Below are 4,950 nucleotides of genomic sequence, written 5' to 3' on the forward strand. Positions count from 1 at the left end.
TTCTTTGTCCTGATTCTTTAGCAGCTGGGGTCACACGATGTGGGGTTCCAGATGTTTCTGTGCTGAGCCCACTTCCGTCTCACCACTGCTCCACCTGCACCCCTGCTTTCCCCGTCCGTCCATCCGTCTGTCCACGTGCCCCTCTGAACCACCCGTGTCCTTCCCCGCCAGTCTCCTGTTCTTGAGTCTCTGGGATCTTGATTATTGTATGTCTAGGTGTAGATTTCTTTTCTTTCTCTTTTTTTTTGAACATTGCTAGTTGGAGTCCTATATGCCTCGCTGATCTGTATGTCAAACGGTTCTTATCTTGAGGTTCCTACTCCCTTTCCATCTTCCCACCGCAGCAAATTCCTAGAGACGTGGTGGTGGGATGGGTTGCTGACCGGGCAAGGACTTGGCTGAACACCAGGGAGAAAGAAAGCCTGAGGGGTGGGAGCAAGGTGTAGAGGCAGGAGTTGCAGATGGGGGCACACCACGGGGCGAAGCTGAGGAAAGCAGAAGGGAAGGATGCCTGGAGGGTGGGCAGGGAGAACATTAGGGGCTGGAGGAAAGGGCAGAACAGACGGGCAGACTCAGCAGAGAACCAGGTCCCTTGGAAGCCCGCTCGGCTGGGGCTGCCCTGCCCCAGTTGGGGAGGTGGCCTTTGCCATGGAAGAGAGACATCCAGCCGACAGGAGCCCACTCCAGGCTTTGCACCGAGAAGTCCCCTAGCGCCTCTGACTGCGCCAGGTCCCCTTGGCCAAGGGACAAGTGTGGAGAAGGGACACGACCGGCCCAGTGGCGCCACACGTGGGCCCAGGCACAGGTGTGCCTGCCTTGGGTCAGGCGTGCAGCCCCGAGTCATAGGGCGCTGCACAGCATGTGGCTGAGGACGGGAACACACATGGGCGCTTGCATGATGTCCCCGTGTATGTCCGTGTGTCTGGGTGTGTGTGGCTGTTTTTTCCTGGCTTTGATGGGGAAGATGATGTCAGCCTCTTGGACAGAGCTGGGCGCAGCTTCCTTCCTCCACCTCGGCCTGATGCCCCCAGAGCCTGAGTAGGTAGTGGCCCTGGTGAGCGCGGAGGTGAGGGAGGTCTCGAAGCAGCCTTGCACGGGGACAGTGGCGTGCGCAGAATGTCACTGTCCTCTGACACCTCCCTACTTCAGACGTGTGCTGAGTGGATGCACCTTCCTGAGCCAGCCTCAGCCCTATTCAGCCAGTATGGTCACCATAAGTACCCCTGGCCAGAGATCAGGAGGCTCTGGAGACCAGCAAGAGCCAGCAGGATGACCCTGGGGTGCTCTGGAAACTCACTGCTGGGGACTGGGTGTGGGGGTGTCAGGCAGGAATGTGGAGTTCCAGATGTTTGAGTTTACAGGGCATTTGGGGGAGCCACTGGAGGCTTGGCATAGTTCCAGGTTCTGAAATACTCATTGCTTAAAATTTGACTCATCTGGATTTCAGTCTCTTGGAGGACCTTGTTTTTTGCTTGTTTGCGATGGTCTCACCATGTACTTCAGGCTGGCCTCGACCTCATGGAGGTCCTCCTGCTGCCTCCGGAGAGCTGGGATCACAGCATGGCCACCGTGCCCAGCAGGACCTCTCCTGTCTTACGGATGGTTCTCATCAGAAAAGCACCAAGCCCCACACAGCAGGTGCCTAGTAAAGGCTTGTCAGTCACAGACTGTGAAAGGGTTAGGACAGGATAGGGAACCACAGGCCAGAGGGCAGGAAGCCCACAGGTCAGACTGGGCTGGCTCCATGGGCATGTCCTGGGTGGCAAGCAGAGGGCATGGACTGTCCAGAACTGTCCCTGACTTGGACTGCTCCAGCTCCCTCAGTCTAGGTGTCCGCAGCTCTCAGCCTCCATCCTTGACCGACCCTCCAGGTGCCGCTCTGGACCTCAGGTTACAGGATGGAAGACGTAGGCAGAAAAGCGGCAGGAGGAGCGCCACAGGTTCAAGGCCAGCCTGAGCTACACAGCAAGTTCAGGTCTAGCCTGAACTACATAGTGAGACCCTGTCTCCAAAAACATAAGTGAAAAAGAAAAGAAAGGAGGAAAGAAAGAAAAGAGGAAGAGAAAAGAAAAGGGGAAAGAGGAAGAGAGCAGAAGATAAAGAGGAAGGGCAATCAAGGGCAAGGACCTGAAGAAGAGAAACAGAGAGGCCAGAGGCTCTGATCCAAGGAAGCAGCCCCAAGAGGGGAGAGATAGGAAACATTTGCACTGGCTCCCGTTTACACAGCGGTTTCCTACAGAGCTGGCATTTTATTAATCCCACTTCGTGGTGAGCAAACAGAGGCTCCCAGATGTCGGGTCTCTGTCCAGGACTTTGACGGTGGTGAAGGTGGGCTTCTGATTCCAGAACTGGGCTCTCTCTCCCCTCCTGTACAGCTCTGGGAAAGGCTGGGGCTGAGGACTTGAGCCAGAAGCAAACAGAGTGGCTTCTTGAAGGACTTGCTGCAGGGTGGGAGGTCTGGACTTCTGTAGCTTCTTCCTGCATCCAGTTATGATGCAGACTGAGTGAGAAGAACCCACCTAACAGTGTGTGTGTGTGTGTGTGTGTGTGTGCGCGCGGGGCCGTCAACACTCAACGTGGATAAGGCAAGGAGTGAGGCCGAAAATGCTGAAAGCTAAGAGCCCGAGAAGAGAGATCAAGAGAACTAAGAGGCCAGAGCTGAACAGGGACAGGAGAGCCAGAGAAGGGTCTAGACCTTAGAACTTCCCTTGCCCGGAGACATGGGTGTGGGGAGAAGGGAGGAGGGAGGACATTTCTATCTCGTGACAAAAGAAAAGTCACACAATTGTTTTGTTCTCGGTTCTGGGACGGGTGGGCGCTTGTATTTACCAGTGGGACCAAGGTCGCTGTGGTAACCACACATCTGGGCCCCGGAATCCAGATGTGCTGTATCGAGAGGCCATAGCAGAACGATGAGGCAAACATTAGGTTCCCCAGTCCTGGCCCCCACAGCTGGGAAGAGGAAGAGAGCTGGGTGGGAAAGAGAAGGGAGCAGGGGGATCAGGGGGAGGAGGAGGAGGGGGAGGAGGGGGAGATTGGAGTGCGGAGGGAGAGGGAGCTATGGAAAGAGACAAGGAATGTGGCCAAAGGAGTAGAAAGGGAGACAGAGGGAGTTGGCATGCATGGGGTCAGCAGCAGATGACAAGACCAAGAGAAAATGCAACAGACAGACCGAGAAGCAGACAGAGGGAGAAAATACAAAGCAAAGGAGGGACAAGGGAGCCCAGGAGCACAGGGTCAACAAGATGGCGACGCTGAGCTGGGGCAGAGGGCAAAGAAAGGCAGGTGAGAAGTCTGGGGAAAGAGGAGCAGAAGGGACACCAGGGGACAGAACGTGGGGGTCAGAGGAAGGAGGCAGGAGGTGGGGACCTGAGGAAAGCCCAGACCTGGGGCTGGCACCAGCGCCGTCCTCCTGGCCACTGCACTCCTGGTTCACACCCTAGGGCCGCTGTCCTCCGCCATGCAGCAGAGGCGGTGTGGCCCCCCAGAGCCCCAGCACAAGACACGGCAACTCAAGCACTTTGCTGCCTGGGGTCAGGAGGAGAAAGAACAGCAAGTTAGAGGACCCAGTGAGATAGAGGATGGAGAGAGGACAGGAGAGGGGAGCAAAGAGCGGGCCTAGGCGGCAGCGTTGCTGAGGCCTGTCTCGGATGGGTCACGGAAGCCCAAGGGTCCCAGGACATGGCAGGTTAACAGGCAAGGCCTGAGCCCGCTCAGGAGAGCTGGTCCCAAGGTTCCGGCTCTCACGGCATTACCTCCAGTACAGCCCGGAGGCCGGAGGGATCCTGGACAGGAAGCTCGGCCAAGCACCAGGGCTGCCCCTGGAGGGAAGTGAGCTCTAAGTTCCTGGGAGCCCCAGTTCCAGGTTACCATAGTTACTGGGTCTGTTTTCCCCCCAAACACTGTTGGGGCGGGTGCTAGGCAGGGATAGCCTGGCGGGACACGTGAGGCGCTTCCTCCCTCCTCCGGGCCTGGCCTCTGGCCCAGCAGCCCCTGTCCAGTCATCCGGGCATGGGGCCCAGGCCGGCTCACACCCTGCACTGACCCGGGCTGCTCCTGCCGGTCAGGCCCGGGGCGCAGCTCGCCGGGGCTCCCCAGGTGGGGCTGGGACTCCTCTTCCTCCTATTCAGAACAGTCTCCTCTCCCCGGGCCACGCGGGTTTCACGTGTCCTGTGAGGACCCTCGGAGTGAGGCTGTGGATCCCCGCAGCTCGTCCCTTCTCCCCACACGGTCCGTCCCCCGCGGCCCCCTTGCCGGGCTCCACACTGGCTCCGCACCCTCTGCCCCAGACGCTGCTGCTTTCGAGCTGCTCATCCTGCAGTGAGGGGAGGCGGGGACCCTGAGCCCAGGGTGTGGGCCCCTCCTGTTTACTCAGACACTGCAGCAACTGTATCCTCTGGTGTCCGCCACAGACTCTGCCGGGTCACAGGGTGGGCCAGGGACGACATGACGTGAGGTCTGGACCCCACCCCACGCCACGCCAGCTGTTCCAGTGCTTGGTTCCCTGATGTTGGCCCTGTGGAAGTCACAAGCCAGGAAGGAGGCCACCATCCTTGACTCCCTCCACTTTATTTAACAATAAAAAAGATACACACGCATAAACCTCATCTCCCTCCACTACCCCTCCTTTATTCCCATTAACTCCGAAATGTAAAAACTTCCCTTGTCCCACCTGGGGACCAATGTCCCAGCTCGACACCCCAAACAGGAACAAAGAACAGAGTGTGTGAGCGCCTCCCCCAAACCGAGGCAGCAGGCACTGGGGGTTCGGGGAGTGAGGAGCCCTACATTCCAGAGAGGGGAACCACCCCGCCCCGAGTAAGTGCTGAACCCCAGTCCTGTGCCGGGAGACCAGCAGACCCCTGGGTACTGCGCCTCCCCCAGTCCGAGTCAGGGGTGACTGAGGTAGAGAGGCTGGCGGGAGCCCCGGTGGGCCTGGCTGGCCGCGGA

General features: G+C 58.5%; 1 long non-coding RNA gene across 3 annotated transcripts; it reads right to left on the minus strand.

Annotated features, from left to right (window-relative positions):
* Positions 1–2,237: 2,237 nt before the first annotated feature.
* LOC104852326 lies at positions 2,238–4,944 on the minus strand. 3 transcript variants are annotated; one of them, XR_004518267.1, is made up of 5 exons: positions 4,278–4,944; positions 4,046–4,170; positions 3,387–3,528; positions 2,830–2,970; positions 2,238–2,478 (listed from the first exon to the last, which is right to left on the minus strand). It is a non-coding gene; the product is annotated as an uncharacterized LOC104852326 (long non-coding RNA). The 3 variants fall into 3 exon arrangements; XR_777458.2 differs by having other exon boundaries at positions 2,830–2,952; positions 3,387–4,170; XR_777457.2 differs by having other exon boundaries at positions 3,387–4,170.
* Between the last annotated feature and the right edge of the window lie 6 nt (positions 4,945–4,950).

Source organism: Fukomys damarensis, unplaced genomic scaffold, assembly GCF_012274545.1.
Source record: "Fukomys damarensis isolate Sample0158 unplaced genomic scaffold, DMR_v1.0_HiC HiC_scaffold_20, whole genome shotgun sequence".
Classification (NCBI taxonomy): Eukaryota; Metazoa; Chordata; class Mammalia; order Rodentia; family Bathyergidae; genus Fukomys; species Fukomys damarensis.